Here is a 21933-nt window from a genome sequence, read left to right as displayed (position 1 = left end):
AGATTCCTTATTAGTAGTCCACAGATGCCTATGTCTCCATATGTCACACTGAAAACCCTTGTTTTGTTGTTCTAAAGAAAACAAAGTTTGATCAGACTTGACTTGTTTTGCAAAACTATCTTTTCTAAAGGTAGAAATTTTCCCTTAGTAGTCTGTGCTCTTTCTGCCTGTCTCTTTTTCTCTCCATTCACAATTTCCCCTTGAATAAACAGCCTATAAACTAATGAACATCACAGATAATTTCTACATATTAGAATGAGACCTTTTCTCAGTCCATTTTCATGTAGAAAAAATTGAGATATATATTTTTTCCTTAAAATACTGAAGAATTAGAAAAATCAGCTACTTGATGATGTTAGACAGGTATGAGGAATTCCTATCTAAGAGGTTTATCTTTCTTTGTTGTAAGATAAGGCATTTAAGTAGAAATTGATATGGAAAAATATATACATTTATGGAGAGAGTTCGGAAATCTATGGCTCATTCTACTTATATGAAAGAACAGAGGAATCATTTTAATTACCTGTTTCCATTTTCCCATCTTGTGCTGCAGGCCCATCAGGAATTACACTCTTCACCTGAAGAAACTCATCTGGCTCATCCCCACCAATGATGGTAAATCCAAAACCCATGTTGCTTTTCTTAAGAGTTGTGCTGAGGAAAGTCCCCTTCAGCTGTGATGCATCACGGGTGAAGAGTGGTTTTTCTACATCAGTCAACACAAACAAGAAAGACAAAAGTTCTGATCTAGTACAACACAGCAGGGACATAACAGTATCAGCTGATAACAGTATCAGCTGGCTGTAGGTGACAGTGTATGAAAACAGAGGAAATAAAGAGTGCAGGCATTCCAGGAAAATATATATATATATTAGTGAGTTTTTATTTTAATACAAAGCTTAAAAAGGGTTTTTATCTATGGCAGAGCTGCCATAAGTAAGGAGTTATAAATATTCTTTCATATTGGAAATACATTTAGAAGTGGATATTGTGTAGCTAAAATAATTACAACAATAAAAATGATATGTGAGGTAATCTTAAAACCTCTTTCCTAACACATAAATTCAGCTTTGTCTACAAAGTAACACATTCTGCACAACTTCCCTCCCACCCACAATAAGAGAAATATCCCCTGTATATGCCGTGCCATGTGTTAAAAAGCCGGTGCTAAGTATTAGATATCTTTCCTCTCCAAGCATGTGGGATTCCATGCCTCATCTGGCTGCTGTGATGGTGGTGCTACCTTCGCGTCCCCTTGCTGAGTGCCCCGGTGTATAGTGTGGGTTGCCAGGGGCTCCCAGTGCCTCGTTCCCATGCTTCACTTTGTGAGGAAGGGTAGGAGGAAGGTGCAAAGGTAGTGTCTTCCACTTATCTTGCTAGGTTGGCAGTGGTCCGTGGGGACGGTGGGACGTACCGTACAACCTGCACGTCCCGGTGGGGCCGCGCTGGCACTGGGACAGATCGTTCACACTGCGGGACCGCTGCAGAGCAGGGTGCGGGTGGGCGAGTTTGGGCCTAGGTAGGGTTGATGAAGAGCTGTCTACTGTCACAAAGAAGAAGAAGCCTCATTCTCTGGCTGTAGCCTTATGTTTAAGTTTATTCGTCTCTACCAGTACTGTCTGCTGCTTACACAGCTCATTGTAAGCACATTAATTTTCACATTACCAAGAGGCTGTATTCTTGTAAACTCCTATAACACAGTGCCTGAGGCTTTTAACTTAATTGATGCTTTCTAGATGAGCTAGCTTAGAAACATACCAAACATCAATTAGCGGTAATTTAAAGAAAGTACAATTAATTATTTCAGTGTTGCCAACCTTGGGTGCTCAAGAGAGAGTCACACATTCCTGAGAATAGAAGTTATGAGTTTATTTAGAAAATTACTTTGGGGTTCTTATTGTGCTTTCTGTTTCTCAGCCTTTAGGAAACACTAGGGTCCACTTGTCACTTTTCTCTGCAACTCTGGAGGTTAGAGATTTTTTATGTGGCTCCTGAGTCCCACAACTCCAGGAGATTGAACTTTTAGAGGAGAAAAAAGCTAGGAGGTAGGTGATAACATTGTGAGGATTGGCAACACTATTATGTCCATCAGACTAGGACCAAATTATTGTCATATAAGCAGGAGAGCAGGATTTTTCATCTTAACTAAGATAGGCTGACATGGTACTGTACCTCGGAAACCTTGGGCCTGCATAGGCTTTGTTCCAAGTTCTGCGTTGGGCATGTTATGCTGCTGTAGCTTCCTTTTTGCTTCTAGGACAGGGTTTTCAAATTGTGTTCTTCTATTTATGTGGCTGGAAAAAATTTGGTTTTGATTAAAAATTGGGTTCAGTTGGGGAAAATTACTATTTTCACAGTAGGATGTTGTATGTGACTTAGGTGCGTGTGGTTAGATAGCGAAACAGTCATGAAACCCCAATGGGCCTGAGCATGTCCCTTATACTCCATATAATTTTGGTGGGGATAAGAAATGTACCATCTATGAGCATCACATAATGAACAGCACTGGAGAAAGCCCTATCATTTCAATATGTTGAACTCTGCTACAGGCAAATGGTTTTGATATATAGACTGCATATTAAATTGCAGTACCGCTGAAGCATGCTACAACAACAGTTTTTCATGTCTTCAGTACAAACATTGTTCTGTGCATGATTCAAAGGGACTGAACCATTTTTTTTTTCAGCATTATTGATTAGCTGCAAATGAAATTACTTAATCACTTACAGAAAATGTAAAGCCTGACACAGGCTTTTAATGAGTGTTTTAATGATCACTGCTTAAAAAGGAAATGTATGTAGCACAGGAAAGTGACTGAAAATGAATTCTGTTTAATTTGATGTTATATATCTGCTAAGCTGTACAGAAAAATGGGATGTTGTAGAAACTAAGTCAGATGGTAGATTAAAACTATACATATAAATAATGAACTATAAGAGAAGTTAATGCTGTAGACTTTTTTTCTTGATATATTACGTTTCCTATAGCTGGTCAATTAGTACATATCTGTCATTACACCACTAATTTTCTGCATTTTGTTTAGAAATACTATCCTAACTACTTACCCATATCATACCTTAGATTTCAATTATTTAATTTAAACCATACATTTTACCAATCAACAAGTAATCCTACAATCCCTTGACATTTTTCTCACTTTTTTTGAAGAAGGCAAAACTATTTAGTAGGTGGCACTGAACAACTCCACCAGATGTGTTCATGACAGTATCAGTTGAGAAAAAGGGTTTTATGCTGCAAATGTTGTCCCAGGGAAATAAATACATATAGATATATGTATTTATTTATATATTAGAAATATATACATGTAAATACATGTAAATTACATAAAAAGGTAAGTTCTCAAACATATCTCTCCTTATTTGTTCTTACTGAGTTACTCTGTATTGAGTTTTTTGAAAATTCAATCCTGATCCTGGGCTTTAAGCATTGGAGAGGTGACCTGGGAACTTTTGAAACTCTAAGATTCTAAAAGGGGTTGAATTCCTTCTATTTATATTGAAACAACCTTTTATGCCCAAACATTAAGCACTTTTCCCTCAGGATTCAGATCCTAACACTGCTTCAAACAAAATAAGTAGAATTGCCATTAAGAAGGAGTTGAGGGAAAGCAGTAAGTCCTATGACAATGTAATACACTTGGAAAACAAGGATTCCTGCAATGAAAAGATTTTCAGTCATGTAAAAGTATATTTGATTTAATGACAGGAAAGATATGTGATAAAATCTGGAGTTGCTATTTTGTTAACATGGCTATCTCTCATTTAAGGGGTTGCTAACTCACTCTCTTTTACTCTAAAGTTTTGATTAATAGCTTTATAAATTTTATTCTATGCTGCAGAAAGAGAAGATTCCTTTTGTTTCTTTTCTTCTTCAGACTGGCTGTTTAATATCGCAGGTTTTGCTTTCCTAGGCTTTAAACCATGCTGTAATTGTCAGGGTCTTCATTGCTTTTGTCTATTGCAAACCTAGAAATGTATGTTGGAAGGGAGAGAAACTTCATCAGTTGGAAATGGAGGAAGACAAGACTTTCATGCATTAAACGATCATAGGGTAATTATGAACTACTGATACAAGCCTGAAAAAGGTAGTAATCGTGGTACTACCTATCATGTGATGTATTCCTGTACTGTAAAGGAAGTACTTTTTTTTTTTTTTTTTTTGCCATTAAAAAGGAACATGTGAAATGTCATACGAAATACTAGATAAAGTTCTGATCACCCAATAAAATGAAATGAATCCACAGCAAAGGTTTTACATGAAGACCAGTGAATGAGAGTATCCCATGATAAAGCACCAAAGGATTTTTGATTTTTTATTCAAGTGGAATGAACGCTGATATATTATTGCATTCTATGAAAATATTTGGAAGTAAATAGTGGAATATATTAAATGTGTCAGGATTTCAGTCTTGAAATCTGTAGGCTTCTTACAAGCAGAAGTGTGAAATTATGAAACAGCTTCCAACAGAAGATATGGGGTAAAATGTCTAGCTTGTTTTATGATGGCATTTGATAACATTGAAAACAGGCTTGCTACATAGTATGTTGAGTTAGTTGCCAAAACAAAGGGATCAAGCACTATTTTAGAGGATCTAAAGTTTTCTACCCCAGTTCTCAGCCGTCCTTCCCCAACAGCATGGGTATCCCTGCTCTTCTGGGCATGGGTATCTGCTGTGCTTCCAGAAGAGCATGGGTATCCCATAGCTTTTGTCGAATATAATGCAGACATAATGGCTATTTCAGATCACACTATACACATGCATTTAGGACCTTGGAATATTCTTAGTGCCTTGCTGTAACTGCAGGGCACATCTCACTGCCCTACATTACAACTTACATGCAGTTCTGTGATTAAAAAAAGAGGGATTTTAGCCAATATAGGCTCATGGAACATCCTGTGGTACTGACATGACAGCTAGAATCTCTTATCAGCTCCTTCTCAGCAGTTTCTAGTTGCAGTTTAAGTTGCAGTATAGTTTATTTAGACAGAAATATCTTCACTAATGGCTATCTTGAAAGTGACCTTTTTGTCCTAACATATCAGACAGGAAGATGAACAGAGATATGAGGCACCTCAGGGTGTTGATGCAATCTTAATAATTCTTAGTTCCAATTGATTCCTCTATTTTGACTCTTCTGTAGTAGTGCCAGTTCAAAAGCACAATGTGAATATTCTAACAAATTCATACAACTACATTAAATATTAAGTCCAAAAGGAGTTAGAGAAAAGAAAATTATATAGAAAATTGGTCCTTTTTATCAGTCAGTTACGCTGGATTTATGCTCCTAGACCAATGAGACAAGAAGCACCTCCCTATCATGCAATTTTAAGCGCTCTACAGCTCCATGGCTAAAACAGAAAAATTGCTACTGATGAGTTTAGCTGAGAATGAAGTTATTAAGCTAAGTAGTTCCCTTGAAAGGACATTCTAGCCTTTCATCTAGCTACTTCAGCTGCATACAAAATAAGTATTACTAACCTAGGCCTTAATAAGACAATCTAAATGTCAGTTTTAGAGATGGTTACAAATAAGTGCTTTGGTGTTTGAAATAGATTTTAGATGTGATCCAAAAGATGTATAACTCATTACCCACGGTATGTAATTCAGTGAGCATTTCTTTCTTCACTTGAAAATTTTCTAAATACCTAAAGTTTCTCTTCTGATGTTGTCTAGTGCTCTTCTTACCTAAACATTCCATCTCCCATCTTCTCCTAACTGAGGTCCATAACAAAAACAGAGGGCTGTATGTGATCCCAGAGGTAGGCACTCCTGGAGCATATCTAATACATACCAGTGGGATAAGACCTCTCAGGAAATTGCGGATTTTTATTTTTTTTTAATAAGACAGATCTGGAGAAAACCGAGAAAGATGTTGCTATCTAAATGTTTTTGTTTTGTTTTGTTTTGTTTTGTTTTGTTTTGTTTTTTCCCTACCATTACCATTTATTTATTTATTTATTTATTTTTACTCCTGATTCCACTTTTCTTCTTTTTTTTTTAAATAAAATAAATATTAAAAATAAAAGACTAATCCAAAGATAAAAATGCAACTCACTTCTTTTAGTGCTGTAGCGACCATATAGAAGAATCGTGCTGCCTTTTGTTTGCTTTCTGGCCCCCAAATACTTGAATATCTCTCTGCAGAGAAGAAGGGGCAGTCAATGCTACTGACCCTTGTTAGCCCACAGTATGCTAGCTGGGGACAACGCCTAGGTGGTAGGATTTGGTTTGGGGCTGCATTTAGCTGCAAGGGTGAAATAGTGACAAGGAGCTATGGTCACCACAAAATATCACGTAAGATATAGGCACCATTATGCCAGCTCATCACTGAATGTGACCAGATTAGTTTTTTGTTGTTGTTGTTGTTGTTGTTGTTGTTGTTGTTGTTGTTTTTAATGATGGTGTTTCACATTAGATGTGCTTAAGACAATTGATATACTTTCTGTAGAAATTTACATGCTTTAATGTAGATTTAAGTATGCAGATTTTAGTTGATGGCCATGATATTCTCAGCCCTGCCACAATAGTAGCCCATCTAAGCGTATGCACCAGGAGGAGGATTCTAACCTATTCATTTTCTCAGCTAGTTTAATGTACAGTTGTTTATTAGTAGTTTGTGGCCTAAAACGCACCAAAGTAATTCTGAGGATCAGAATGCCTAAAAGACAGACATTCTGATGCATAATTTGTTACTCAGTCCTCTTTACATTCACAGTTTTTCAGTTATGAATATTTTATAACAAAAAAACCTCCTGAAAGAAGTTTTTCTATTTGAGCAGTAACAGGTGTTGTCAGAAATCATAAGTGAAGGAGGTATATTTTTCCAGAATAAATACATGTATGGACAATTTAGCTGTTCTATTAAGGAGGCCATGTCAGGAAATTGAACTTTGCATTGTAGTTAATCATCCTTAAAGGGGGAAATAATCTTTTGCCAATTAGAATGCCAAAAGACCCAATGCACTCTAATAACCACAATCTCTCTGTAGCCTTGCACAGCTAAGTGCTGCTAGTTTTTAGTTTATAAATTAAGAGAAAATTGCATGAAAGTTAACCCACATATAGCAAACACTTCTCATTTGTGTCAAATGTCTACACCTTGCAAATCAAGCTTGGATTCGCATAACAAGGCAAATGAAAAGTTTAATAATGTCTTGAACTTACATTCATGCTTGATTTATGAGAGGAAGTTATACCAGGGACCTTATTTTATAACAGAATTTGCAAATGTGGTGCAATAAGTCTTTTTTTTAACTTTGATAGCCTTCAAGATTTGTTTATTTGCTTGATTTTAGCTTCTTCTTTGGTCACAGGATACTGGAGATAAACATGTCTGACCCTTGTAAGGTGAAACTTAATCTCTTTACTGCATTGTTCTTCCTTACAAATTTCCCATGTGATACAATTTTTTCAGTGAGCAGAATACGAGCCGTTCTTTTGCTCACAGTTTTGAAAACCTGCGTATGAAGTTGGACTGGACTTGAATGTGTGAAAGTTCATAACCTAGCTTTCCATGATTTACCCACTTTTATGATATAATTAAGAGAGTTTATTGTTATCTGATTTTATCTAGCTAAAAATGAACTCATCTGTTGAATACTGGTAATAAAAAAGGTGTAACTGCCACTTTTTAGAATGAAAAATGGGAAGCAATTTTTGTTTCAAACTTACTGAGCTCAAACAGCAAATTAAAGTACAACTACATTTTACTGTCTATAAAACTCCTTATGAACTTAGAACTGCTGCAGTTTTAATGCCATCCTGTGAACATCCATTCCACTTCTAAAAACCTCTGAGACTACAGTAAGTTTGATATATTTTTTCACAAATCTTGTCAGTAGTAGGATGAACAAACTTGGCAGTAACAGCCTTGAAATATATAATCCCATAATAACATCTGGGCCAGGTGCCTTGCGTCTGTTTACCTGTGGATGGACATGAAATAGAGATGAACATTTGCTCCTTTTCTTGACTATGCAGGGGAAGTGTGAATCTCACCAAAGCCAAAATGCCTTGGGCTGCACTAACACCAAAGTGGGGCTCAGTAAGAGATTAATGCACAGAAGTTGCACAACACCTGTTACTCACCAAAATATACTGAAAACCACCGGGACAGAAGACACTTACTCACACCCAGCAGCTGCATAATTGTATTTGCAGAAATCTTCGGGGGGGATTAAGTACAAAGAGATACGTGAACTCCAACCCCTAACTACTCTGGGGCATCATAAAAGATCTCAGGCATAAAGAGAGTAATTTGATGGCGTTACTTAGGGAGTTCAAAAACTTACCTTTTGGTTGAGAGAAATAGGAATCTGAATTGACTAAGCTGGCTTGGGCTGAGCAGGAAAACAGATTGGGCTGCTAGCTTTTTCACCTGAGGGCACGGAACCATCCAGGGGGAAAAAGCAGCAGAGCGGATGCTATTGCATTTGGAGAATGTGACAGAAGGACTCAGTGGGGCAGTGGCCAGACACAGTTTCCGTTTGTTTGTTTGCTTTGAATGAGGGCTAGGGAAAGTGATTGGGCACTTACAAGCTGCTACTGTTATAACAGTGAAGAAAGTGTATCTTAGAGCTACATCTTCTAACCCTCCTGAAATAAGATTTTTTGTTGTTGCTTTGGTGATCTCTCTATCCAGCTCTACCCTGTGCTATTAATTGCTACATATTCTGAGGTCTGGAAAATCTGCAGCTCCATTATCTGACCAGAGTGGTCTTGCAAAGTGTTGGTATAGATTCAAGAGACCAAGAGAACAATGTGACACACAAACTAATATTTTCCATTTTGTATGAAATCTCTGGAGTAAATGTACTGCTTTGTGTTAGGATCTGAAACTGAGATTTTAGGTCAGGTACCATCCTCTGTAAAGATCTCTCTTCTTTAATAAAAGGAAGTAATAGATAGATCTTTCTCAATTCAAATAGTCTTTAAACGTGCTGTCTGCACAGAGATGGGGAGTGCCTTTTTCAATCCTCTGCTATATACTTTGAGTGGCCTTTGATAGGAGAGAAGAGTGGGAGTAAAACTGACCACTCTGAGAGGGTATCACAATTTGAATCTACATTCACTTTACATAAATCTGATTGTCTGTGTTAAACTAAAAAGCATAGAAAATCATCTCTCTGATTTACCTATTTTATGCAGTAACTAGCTGGAACAGGTTCTACCTTACCTATCAGTCAAAAAAAAGCTTTCTACTGCCCTTTGCACAGAGCAGTAAGGATGGCTTTCTTTCCTGTTCCACAACTAAAATAAAATATGAGAAATGAAAGCAATGATTGTGCTGTGAAAAAAAAATATATATTCTCTTATTTTCAGGTGCACTTTTAAGTACGGAATAAAACACAATATACACAGAATTTTACAATGCAGAATATAAATAACCTGTCTTCTGGTACAAACAGTGAAGATCTGATTTGCAGAAGAGAAGGACAACCCAGAAAGGGATCTTAGCTAAAATGATTATGCTTTGCTTTTATTCATTGACTAACAAGATCTGTACCTCACTGGATATCCAAACCTTACACAGACTATACAGCAATATTTCTTAAATGAATACAATCTTTTGTACAAGTATCAACTGGATTGTTACCATGAAATCACACCCTCGAGAAACAAAATGATTGAATGTCTGATTTGAGACACACTGAATACATTTGGCCACATTAACTGTATTGATGACTGAGAATTCCTGGTATACCTTCATTTTAACATGTCAAGTAATTGTACCCATGTCTTGCCAACTAAGCACAGCAGAGGATGCTAGTATTAGGTTATGACATATTAACAGCAACTTAATATTGAACTTGGGAACTTACTCAACATAATAAGTGCCATAAATGGGATCATCAATTTTCTCCCAGCCATATGGAAGCTCTGAAAAACAAAGAGTTATCTGTCTCAGTAAATGAATTACAGAATGCTAAGATTTCTGATAGTGAAACAGTGGATCTTTGCTAGATGTTGAGGGAAATAACTGGATAGTGAATTCAGATAAAATCACCAAAGCAAATGCAAAATATTGAACACACTCCATGGTGGCCACAATTAGTATTAACTTGAAAACTGGCATGCAAACAAATATCTCAGTCTTGAGAACACCACATTTGATTGAACAACTTCACTGTTCCAACAGCTGTGCCAGCCAACAACAGTAGCATATCTTGTATGACATCACTGCTGGAGAAAGAGGGGGTATTCTGTTTTTTCAAATAGGTGTACACACAAAAACACTGCTTTGCTTTTTGAGCTCTTTTTTTTTTTTTTTTTTTTTTTTTTCCACTGCTATGAATCCTAGAAAAATTGGTCTCAAACAAATGAAAAGAGTTTGCCTCCTGTCTCTTAATTATAGTAAGTATGTCTAAATGTTCCTGAGAGATTTGTCATATTTATCTTACTGTCATGGCAATTCCATGGCCTCCAAAGGCATGCTGCTGCAAAGCTTAGTTCTATATCTAGGACCTCACTGCACATAGAAGTATGCAGAAACACAAACTGAAATAAGATATTTTCAGCAACTTTCAGCTTTAGAAGTAATTGATTTTTACAGAAATAGAGAAGACATCTAAAACACTCAGATATTAACAATTAAAATATTAAATATGTTGATTTAATGAGCTTGAAAGTAAATCTGTATTAATGTACAAGCAAACATGCATAAGTGAATGTACATCCATAAACATATTTTATTATCACTCACAATGAGTACTTAAAATTATTACAATGCCAACAGAATTTCACATAGGATTTAAAAAGACGCATGTGACAAATATCTCACTCAACATGAACAGAATAAAAACCTCAGTGCCAGATGGAGGAAACATGCAAAAGGATAGACATTACCATCAGGCACAGGTATTGATATCTATGCAGTTAAGGACTGGCACAATATACATGGAATGGTACTGAGATTCTATAAATAAATTTGATTCTGTAATTCCTTATGTCAGTATTTCTTCCTTTGAATTATATCTCAGTTATACTTTTAAAGTCACTTTTTGGAGACTGTAAGAGTATGAAACAAGACAGACCAGACCTGATGTAACTCATACTGAGCATGGTCATAAAACTGGCCATAAAGAAGTGCTTCTGGATGACATATATATATATATATATTTTTTTTTTTTTTTTCCAGTGACAATGTGAATTGACAATTACTGATGTGCTGTAAAAAGCTAAATAAGAAAGTAAGGAACTCCACAAATTTGGAACATAAAGCTCAAGGACTTCCTTAACATTGATACTCATTTTTTTCTATTATGTTCAGAATATTGTTAGCACTGAAATCTTCACAAACCTGCACTCTGAACTGATTTCATTGGGGTTGCTTTGTTATAGTCACTTCATAGGAATAAATGCTGCATAAGTTATTTAAACAGGCAACAGTAACAGAACAGTTGAGGTAGGAAAGGACCTCTGGGGGTCGTCTGGTCCAACCCCTCTGCTGAAGGATGGGTCAGCTAAAGCAGGTTGCCCAGGTCAGTGTCCAGTCGGTTTTTGAATACATCCAAGGATGGACCCTCACCAACCTCTCTGAGCAACATCTTCAATTGTTTGATTACTCACAGAGTAAGTCTTTTCTTACATTTAAGCATGATTTACTGCATTTCAGTTTGTGCCCTTTGAATTTTATCATGTCACTGGACACCACTGAGAACTCTGGCTCTGTCCTCTTTGCACCCTCCTTTCAGGTGCTCATAGATATTGTTGAGATTCCCCTGAGCTTTCTCTTCTCCAGGCTGAATACTCAGAGCTCTCTCAACCTTTCCTCACAGGAGATGTGCTCCAGTCTCTTCATCATTTTCATGGCCCTTTGTTGGACTCTCTCTAGTACGTCCATGTCTCGTGTCGGGGAGCTCAGAACTGGACACAGTACTCCCTCTGCAGTCTCATCAGTGCTGAGCAGAAAGGAGGGATCACCTCTCTAGACCTGCTGGTGATGTTCTGCTGACTGCTGCCCAGGAGGCTGGTGGACTGCTTTTCTGCAAGGACACATTAGCTGGCTAGTGGTCAAGTCACTGAGCATTAGAAAGTCTTGGTGTTCCTGTTTCCAGACCTGCACAGAACTTCAGTAAAATCTGTAGGAAACTGCCTCTACACTGGTTCCCATAGAGTCCTGTACATCCTGGGACTAATCTGTGAGATGTAATTTGGAAATATTCAAAAAGAAAGCTGCTGATGCACAAATCTGTACTGCCCTTGTAGTAGGTTCTGTTCCTAGTACATTCCTCTTCACAATTTAATATGAAAAAAATGATGTTTTTACCAAATCCTATGACATGGAATAAATACAAAGTATTTGTTTAAATACTATAGGCACATTTTATTTTAATGTAATATTGCAAGGCTTTCTTCATCTAATTAACTTAATGTTGCTTTCATATCTGGCAATCAAAAATTACTTTCCTTTAGAGAAAAGTGCAGCAGGCACCAATAAATTCCATACATACTCAAAAATACACAAGCATGTACACTGACACACTCATACAAACGTATGCATACATCTCTTTCCCAAAGTGAGTTAATTGATGTGAGCTTTTTTCAACAATGAAACTAAAAATATAAAGATGTTTTGCAAAAACATCCTTGTAGATATTACATTTCTGTAAATATATACTTTAAAGTACACAGATGCAGAGGATATACTTTGTTTTACATATTCATGAAAATATGAAATAATTTGAGAATTTACTATCCTCAAATGGTCTATTGGTCTATTTTTCCCAAAAGTAATGATACATAACATCATAACAGTCAGTATGGACTGAAAGAACTATTAAGAATGCAAATGGCAAATCCCATTTTCTAGTGTAAAAGCCTGTAAAAATGTATTGAATTGGCGATATTACGGAGAACCCACTTTTAAATGCATGGGTGGAACCACTGATTATCTAACATCATAAAACAGTCATGGGTTCAGAAAAAAAAGGAAATAAAAATACCTTGGTGTACCATGATAAACTCCATGTAAGGCTATGCTCAATTTTTTTTTTTTTCCTTTTGAGATGTATCTTGTAAGCTATGTTTAATTAAAATTCTGTGTAGACCAGTAAAATGAAATAGCTAGAACACAAACCCCAAGCCTTCTCCTGAAGTATTGCAGATAAGGTTAGTGGAGTTTGGTTTACTACAGGGCTTCTGCTGAAAGAATCTTCTGCTACATTTGCTTTCAGAAGCAGTGTGATAATTTTTCATGAGATTAAATAGTTCCATTTTTCACTGTTGAAAGATTACAGGACAGGAATACTTTAATGCTTCATCAAATAGGAAGCTAAGTGTTTGCCAAATTGGGGGTGAGGGCATTGCAGTTTCTATTTTTCAGATCACTGTGCCCAACGATGACCATTAGGAATGAGAGTGAACAGTAAACATTTATAAAAGAGAATTGTTATAAAACACTTGCGAAGGAGATTACTGTTGGCCATCATGATTTGAATTGGGAAGGAGGATGTAAATTATAGCTTTCTCTGATATTCATTTGATAGCACTAGCACAGAGTGTTCATGTATAATTTCTGCAGCCAACGGTTTCATGGTTACTATGTTATGTATGAAGTCTTCATTTTCATGAGCTTAACACTTCTGTCATTCATGTTTTTCAGTTCTATTGATTCCAGAATTTCTTTGTATAGCAAAGGTTGGAGTCGATGATCTTGAGCTCTCTTCCAACCTAGACAATTCTGTGATCCTATGATTTTTTTTTTTTTTCTTAAAATCTTCAGTATCTGATATTGCATTCACAAATATCTCCTCATATTATCTGGTGGAGGTCTGGTTCAGGCACATTTGTAAAATCATCATTTAAAAATCAGTAATAGGTTGTGCTGCATTTGGCAATGCTGATACTACAAGTGGATGAAAAGGCATGTATGTATGCTCCAGATTTCACATTTCATAGTTCATCCTTTACCAGAGAAGAAGAATCTAGCTAGCACTGCATCAGTCATCCAAAAAAAGATCAAAAAGGCGCAGCTGACACTCAGATACTTTGCTCAGTATGCATCTGGGCAGGCTTTTAAATGCAGAGTGAGCCACATTTCTAAAAGTTAAATGCCCAGTGATAACAAAGGTCCTTGCAAGAATGAAAGAAGGAAGGAAAGTAAGAAGGAAAAAAAGAGAGGAAAACTAATGTAAACTCAAGCAGGTCATTTTAATAATCAACGGCAGTGCCTCCTCATCACAGCCTGCTTATGCTAATTGTCCAGATGCTCTTATTCTGCCTTCTGAAAGCTGTTGTGTTTCAGTATGATTTTTGATGGTGCCACTTAATCTTCTCTGGGGATGGAGGAAGGAATACATTTTGGATCTTGATGTGCCAAGATGAAAAAAAACACCAAACATATTAACCAAGATTAATTTTTCTGAAGTTTATGTGTTATTAACCACATTAGAGAGTCATAAAAACCTCTCAAGGTTTCAGAACAACAACCAGCATTATGTCACTACCCGACTGACAGGCTGGAAAGAAAGATGAGAGTATATTTCTTGAATCAGCTACAATCAAAATATTTGTACAGTAAAATGAGTTTAGCATGAGAGGTAAAACAAACAAACAAACAAAAAAACTTACTGTTATTGAAAATCTTGTCATTAAGGATATGGAAACTGTCACAGTCAGCATGAGGTTGGGTCATCTGCCTTTTTAGCACCCATGCACAGGTCAGGAATCCTTTTCTAGCCTGAATTTGAGACTTTTCAGAAAAAATACTGTATCTTTCCACTCAACAGCCCCTTTTTCCCCTTTCTTTTGTTTTCTTTCTTCTTTGTTCTTTCTACCTCTTTTTTTTTTTTTTTTTTTCCTTTTCAAGTCAGTTACCTCTTGCAGAGAGCATCAAATATATTGGGTTAGAAATTACAAAACACGGTGCAGCTCTGCACCCACTGCAGTTGCACAGTGTTCCAGTTTCCTGAAGAGAGAAAATCTTTCCAAATATGTATCTGCAAGTCTAAACCAGAGGTCCTCACTGCTTGGATTACACAAAATAATGTTATCTGCAACACCCTAAAGCACAGCACACAGATTAATAGGGAGCAGAATCTGCCCAGGACATGCTGTGCTGCTGCCTCACGAGCACAGGGCTGGATTAGCACCTGTCTACATACCCAGCTGATATGTGAAATAGTCACAGTAGTGCTGTTGTCCCTGAACACTTCTGTTGAGTTTGCCATAAGAAAACAGAAGATAAATCGCTCACTGAAAGTTGGTACTTAACCTACTATTCACAAACCCATGTGAATCCTGGCAGGCCACCTAGGTGCATAACATACGGGAACTCCAAAAACCAACCAATCACCAACAAAAAACATTTATATGCTAGATGCTATAGTAAAATCTTTCATACTGCTTCAACAGGTTCCTCCACTTAGCCGTGTTTCAAGTGTCACTGGAAAATGCAATTGCTAAGATGGACTTCTCTATGCTAGTACACAAAGAAAAATATATGAAGGAAAATAAATTAGATAAAAAAGTCAGAACTCTGTGTCTCAGTGAGAATAACAACAGACAGGATGCTCAACTGAATAGCAAGAACAAATTCACTCTTTATATAATGAAAGACCTGAAAAACTGAGGGAAATGTACCAACTCCAAGCCCTGCAATGTAAGCTCAATTGCAATTAAACTTGTGTTCGCCAACTGCCATTCTCATACCAGCAAATTTCACAATGTCATCACTGTTGATGTTCAGCCTGTAATCACAAACCATTCATGTGCAATTTGTTCTCATGAGTAAAATGACGTTATGCATAAATTCTTCTTGCACAATGGAAACAAATGTCTAAGTAACATTCACATCTGATAAACGCATCTTCTCCCTTCTGTGCAGCTTATTGTGACATGCTACATCCCTAATTATGCAGAATGCAGACTACTAAATATTACTCTCAATTCAACAATATTTCCTCCCAGCATTGTTACCATGTGAAATATTGCCAACAGTGGGGATATTTTTAACATTAGCTGTAACTGATCCCTCTGACATGCAGACTTGCACAATGATTAAGATTTGCATTAATACAGAAAAAAAATAACAACTGAATTACTGAGTTGTACAATCAAAAAAGACTTCATAAAGGGTTTGTTAGTTATGAATTTTATAAAAATAATAATTGAAAAGCAACTTAAAAATAATTAATAATTAAAATAATTATTAATAATTATATGTTGAGAATTCAGCTAGGTTATTATTATGATTATTGTAAGCAGTCCCTGAGATGGCAAAGTATGAATATAAAACCCCATTCTCAAAAGTTTATCGGGCAATAGCTGAAGCTGGTCAGAGTACTGTATTGGGTTTACACAGCGAGGTTTTGGCAGTGGGGGTGCTTCAGGGATGGCCTCTGTGAGCAGAGCCCAGGAGCATCCCCAAGTTAGGTAGGTCCCAAAAGGACCTGATGCTGGCCAGAGGTAAGGCAAAAAGTAATGTTGGTTGGGCCCCTGTGAGAGCAGATTGAGAAAGAAAAAGCTGCTGTGTTGGGAGAGAGGAGTGAGAAAACGTAGAGAGAAACAAGGTGACACCAAAGTCAGTGAAGAAGGAGGGCAGGAGGTGCTGCAGGCACTGGAGCAGAAGGTACCCTGCAGCTGGTAGAGAGGCCAATGGTGAAGCAGATACTTATGCCATGGCCCATGGAAGACCATGGAAGAGCAAGTGGATGTGGCCTGAAGAATGCTGCATGCTCTGGAGACGCCATGCAGGAGCAGGCTCATGGCAGGACCTGTGGCCCATCCTTGCCATGAGAGAGGAGCCCACAGCAGAGATGGTGATCTGTCAGGTGCATTCCCCTGAGCTGCTTGAGAGGGGAGAAGGTAGATTAAAGTTGAGCCCAAGAAGAAGAGGTGGTTAGGGGAAAGTGTTTTCGTTTGTTCTTTGAGTTTGCTCTTCTCATTGCTCTTCTCTGTTGTTGACTGGTCATAAATTAAATGAATCTTCCACAAACTGAGCCTGTTTTTCTCATAACAGTAATTGGTAAGCAATCTCCCTGTCCTTACCTCAACCCACGAATTATTCCATTGTATTTTCTCTGCCTGTCCTCCTGAAGAGGGGGAGAGAGAGAGGACTTGGAGGCACCTTGTGCCCAGTTAAGGTCAACCCACCACAAGTACTTCCCATGGATCTTTTCAAGAGAAAGCTTAGAGTTTCTAATAAAAGATTCCATACTGCAAAATGCTGTTTTCAGTATATTTAGAAATAATAATTTAATGAAAGCAGAAACACTTACCGAAAGGTATTTATTATTAAAACTTCCATCAAATCTTTTATTTATTTATTTATTTTTCCTTTGCTCTCTGTCTTTACTCCTCTGTGCTGAATATTTGGTTTGCATCATAGGCTTTTTAGGGGGAGAGCTTAAAACAATTCCTTGTTGGTCTCAAAGTTGCCAATGAAGTGACTTGTGTCTTGCTAGGGAGTATAAGACCACTAGGAACATGGAAAAATCTCATGTTTTATCTACAAGTCCTTGACCAAGAAACTGGACGCGGTATTCCACAGCATAATTAAACAGTATATTCCTTAGCTTCCAAGAACAGTTGGGAATCATTTTCTCAATGTTATGTTACATTATCTTGTTTTTAATATAACAAATGAAGTAGATCTAAATGGAGTCATTGCCACCCTTAGCCTCACAGCTCCTAGCTCTAAACTAGCTAATTCAGGCACTACTAGGCATAAAGTCACTTCAGCATGAATCTTGGTGCAGAAAGGAAACCTGTCACAGATGCTCAGCACATGCCTCAGTGGCTACTCACATGTATGCTGACGAGCTGCAATGGCATTGCCAGTTGATTCAAAGTTCAGACATGTACATAAAAGAGACTGTCACAGGCACACTCATTTCACCAAGAGAAAAGGAGCCCCAAGTGCAATCAACTTCACACCATGTTATCAATTTGTATTCGTGAAGTTCAGCATATTGGCTCTACTCCATACACAACTGCAAAGTGAAAGATTCTACCTTTGAAACTGATTTGATTAACACAGCTTCTTTATGCTATATTCTTTAGACTTTGAGGAAAGCAGGCTGAAAATAAACATTCTTTTTGATCTCTTGGATGTTCAAATCTTTCAGCACTTGTACTTCATTACTGACTGTATCAATTCAGTCTTATTACAAAATAGTGTCTTCTGCCTAATAACTACTTGATCTAGAAACAGGCAATTTTACCTTGTTCCTGATTGATATTTAAAACAGTGACGCTAATTAAAATTCAATCAATTTAGAAAACATTTGATTCATGACTTCATTTGTCTCACTGGGTCTTGAAATTCTCAAGTAAATGTTTCAAAATAAAGCACACAACTTAATGTTTTCTCCCTCCTTCCTTCCTTCCTTCCTTCCTTCCTTCCTTCCTTCCTTCCTTCCTTCCTTCCTTCCTTCCTTCCTTCCTTCCTTCCTTCCTTCCTTCCTTCCTTCCTTCCTTCCTTCCGCTTTCTATTTTTCTATCTTTCCTTTTTTTCTTGGCTTGTTATTATGCCAAGTGGTTATTATCTGATTTTATATGAGGTAAGAGAAGCAAATAGATAGACATATTATAAAAAGAGATGGGAAAATATGACATCTATAGTGATAATAAAAAAAAACACACAACACAACTGAGTACTACTCTGTATGCTTACAATAAACTGATTATCTATCAGTGGTCCACGAATAGCAAGTTCTTCTGCTCAGACTGTAAAATCACATAGGTGTATCATTTGTGATGAGCCACAACAGCCTTGGAAGTATCCTATACTGGCCTTGGATGGAAATTAAATAAACCAGCACTCTGATTGAGTACAAGACATCTTACATTTTTATATTTTATGTCCAAGTGGCCAATGAAGTTGCATACGATCAAATAGCATCAATAGTCCTCTGCAAGGTACTTCCTACATGATCTGTTTCCATGACTACCATGATTTTAATAATATATTTTCAGAGTTTTGAACAGTAGCTGATGGATGTAATACAGATTTCTTAGTTGTTTAAATAGGATTTGATTAAACAGATAAATCAATACAATTGATGAGAGATATCATGGAAAATCCAGGTTAACACCGGAGAAGCTGATGCAGCAATTTGTGACTCATACTAGTGAAATAAGATTAGAATCTGTTTTGTCTCCTCATTGGTTTCATTGCCTTGTCTAGGGTGAGAACTTTAAAAGTCCCACCTATTATTACTTTTTGCTTTGTTGCACAATAGATAAAAATCTGCTTTAGTTGCATATGTTCTTGTCATAACTTATTCATCACTATGCATTAGTTATATTTATGAGGACACTCATATTGAGTCACTCTGTACTTTAAACATTATGTTAAAAATTCCTTTGGCATTTGAATGACAAGGAAATATGTATGAATTCAGAAGCTATTTTTCTTTGTTTGAATTGTAATACCATCTGCCAAAACTCTCTCTCAGAATGCTTCTGTGACAGCATCAGAAAGAAACTTTGCTTGAAAAACCAGCATGTGCTCTTTTGTTAATCTAGCAGAGACACATTTTGTTTGCATTCATAGGGGCACTTTGCAAATGTAGTGTCCAATTAATATACTAATTTGTGACAATGACAAAACAATCAAATCTCTAAGTCACTTTTTCTTTAGGAATTTTAAGCGTGTGGGATAATTAATAAGACAGTTAAAATCTACCCAAGTTTTCTTCATGCTGTAATGTTCAGTATTGTTGGCATGTAGCTAACATGTAAAAAGAAAGAAAAAAAAAGAAAAAAAAAAAAAAGCAGGCAAAGTAGTACTTCCATGTTCACAGTTTAATTCATTATTTTTTACTTTTATGTTCTGCAGTGTCATGAAAAGCGGCAACACTTACATTCTCCACACCCTCTCTCCTTTCACTTCTCATGTAAAACCTGCATAAGGGAAGAGTAGTAACCCAAACATTGGCTGGAGATGGACATAGGACAGAGAGATGGATTAAAACACAAAGGCGACTGTGGTTCTTTGGTGTGTCTAGTTTATCATTAAGCATCTCCAAAACTCTTCAGATTCTTTTCCCAAAGAAAAGAGCGTCTTGTTTTTCTCGAGAAAACCCAAGACTCTTTCAAAAACAAGCTGTGGTCTTTTTCTGATTCTCCCTAAACCTTGCAGTTTTTTAGTAAATAATTTGTTCCTCTCTCTACCTTGTTCTTGAGCATCCTTCCTTCTATCCCACACCGACGACACAACCCCCATGAATTCTGCTGTGCAGGAGTAGCTCCACTGCATTGAAACCCAAATCTTTCCTATTCTGAGGATGTCTGAGGGCAATAAATTTATAAACTCAACCAAAAGACTGCTGTGCCTATTTCAGGAGAAACATCTCTACAACCGTTAATTGAAGATGTGCCTGCTTGCTCACTTTGTCATTCATGTGGAGCAGTAGCCTATTTGCACAAGTGAGGGAAATGATACATCTTATTTTCACCAGTGTGCCATACATAATTTTGGGATCAACAGCTGATCTAATTGATTTATTCCAATGGAGAATAACCTTTTTCTCAGTGTATGCCCTTGCTTTATCCCATCTGGTAGTTTTGATTTCCATGGAGGTATTATTTTATTTAATTACATTATTTATTTTTAACTGATTTTGTACTTAATGGTTGAAAACACGTTTCCAAGTTGAATCTGTCTCAGCTCAGTGGCATAATAAACAAATCTTCAATTTCACCTCTTTAGTCTTCTAATTTCTGCTCTTTACTGTTCTCTGGTCTGTTCAAATATCAGGGTGCCTCCAAGTTCTCAAAAAAGAGACCTTCAGCACTGCATCACCTACACCTACACAAATGATGTGCAGTCTACCACAAAACTGGAACAGAATAGACCCTAGAGGACCCAACAGGACCACCAAATATGAAGACTGAACAGGTCTCAGTATTATGTTTTAGCCCAGCTTTGCCTGAGTCTATTTTATACTTTCTAATTCATTTGTGAGCCAGCTTAGAAGTAATCAGATGCAGCCATACAAAACCTTGCCTTTTTACAGACTGACCTAGCTGATTTTTTTTTTTTCTTTTTTTTTTGAGAATTTCTCCTTTGGGCACCTGAGAACCATTCAGTCTGAGTGCTTACGCTGGGTTACCTCAACACCAGCACACCTTGTTTGGAAGGTTCACTAAGAAGGGCAGCTGCATGATCTTCCTGACCATCTACAAGCAGAACTCAGAGGATGAGATTTTTGGGACTTTTCTGGACAGGTGTAGAGACTACAGTTATTATCTTAAAGAGCTGGAAGAGACTTGATCTTATGTCTCTGTGGATAGGATCCTCTGACACTGAAACTATAATGCTCGCTATGCACTTCAGTAAAAGGTAATGTTAGGGTCCTGATCCATAACTTTCGTATGTAGCAGCATGGGCTAATTTCAGTTATTAATTTATCATATGTTCACTCTTTCCATTAATCAATAATTAGTTATGTTTTTCCTCAGTGAATTTTAATTATTTTGAAAAAAATGTTATATGCCTATAGAATATGTATGCCCACTTCCTAGGTTTGCCTTTTGTGCTGAGCTACAGTCAGGATTTGTGGATTTAAACTAGTCTATTTTATTCTTTGGGATGTAATTAGGTGTTTGCATTTCACAGACTTGGTTCACATCTGGTTCACTGGTCTGTTCTCAGAGAAAAAGATTATTTCTGTACCATGGGAAAAAATAAGCCTCCAATCTTTTGTAAAAAGTCCTACAAATGCAGGGAATTGCATGCTACATGCATTTTAGGTGCATATTTTTCTCTGCTCCACTGACAAAGTCGGTTGTGAAACTGCCATGTTTGTAAAACAGTTGGCACTGAGCAATTGCAGCACCTGTGGCAGAGGCGGCCTCTGCCAGCCTTTTAGTGCACAGTAAAATGATAAAAATGTATTAGTTTTCCACTTTGCAGTTGCAGTCCTAATTACACAATGCAGCTGGTGCTGCAGGAAAATCCATGC

At 37.0% G+C, this 21933-nt stretch overlaps 1 pseudogene across 1 annotated transcript; it reads right to left on the bottom strand.

Annotated features, from left to right (window-relative positions):
• Positions 1 to 523: 523 nt before the first annotated feature.
• Positions 524 to 9897, bottom strand: LOC311429362 (membrane-associated guanylate kinase, WW and PDZ domain-containing protein 2 pseudogene; annotated as a pseudogene). The gene is made up of 3 exons (XR_014698857.1): positions 9844 to 9897; positions 2173 to 2294; positions 524 to 706 (listed from the first exon to the last, which is right to left on the bottom strand). The product of XR_014698857.1 is annotated as a membrane-associated guanylate kinase, WW and PDZ domain-containing protein 2 pseudogene (transcript).
• Positions 9898 to 21933: the final 12036 nt, after the last annotated feature.

The sequence above is a fragment of the Aythya ferina genome, assembly GCF_964211825.1.
Source record: "Aythya ferina genome assembly, contig: HAP1_SCAFFOLD_786, whole genome shotgun sequence".
Classification (NCBI taxonomy): Eukaryota; Metazoa; Chordata; class Aves; order Anseriformes; family Anatidae; genus Aythya; species Aythya ferina.
This window is presented reverse-complemented; position numbering and strand designations above follow the sequence as displayed.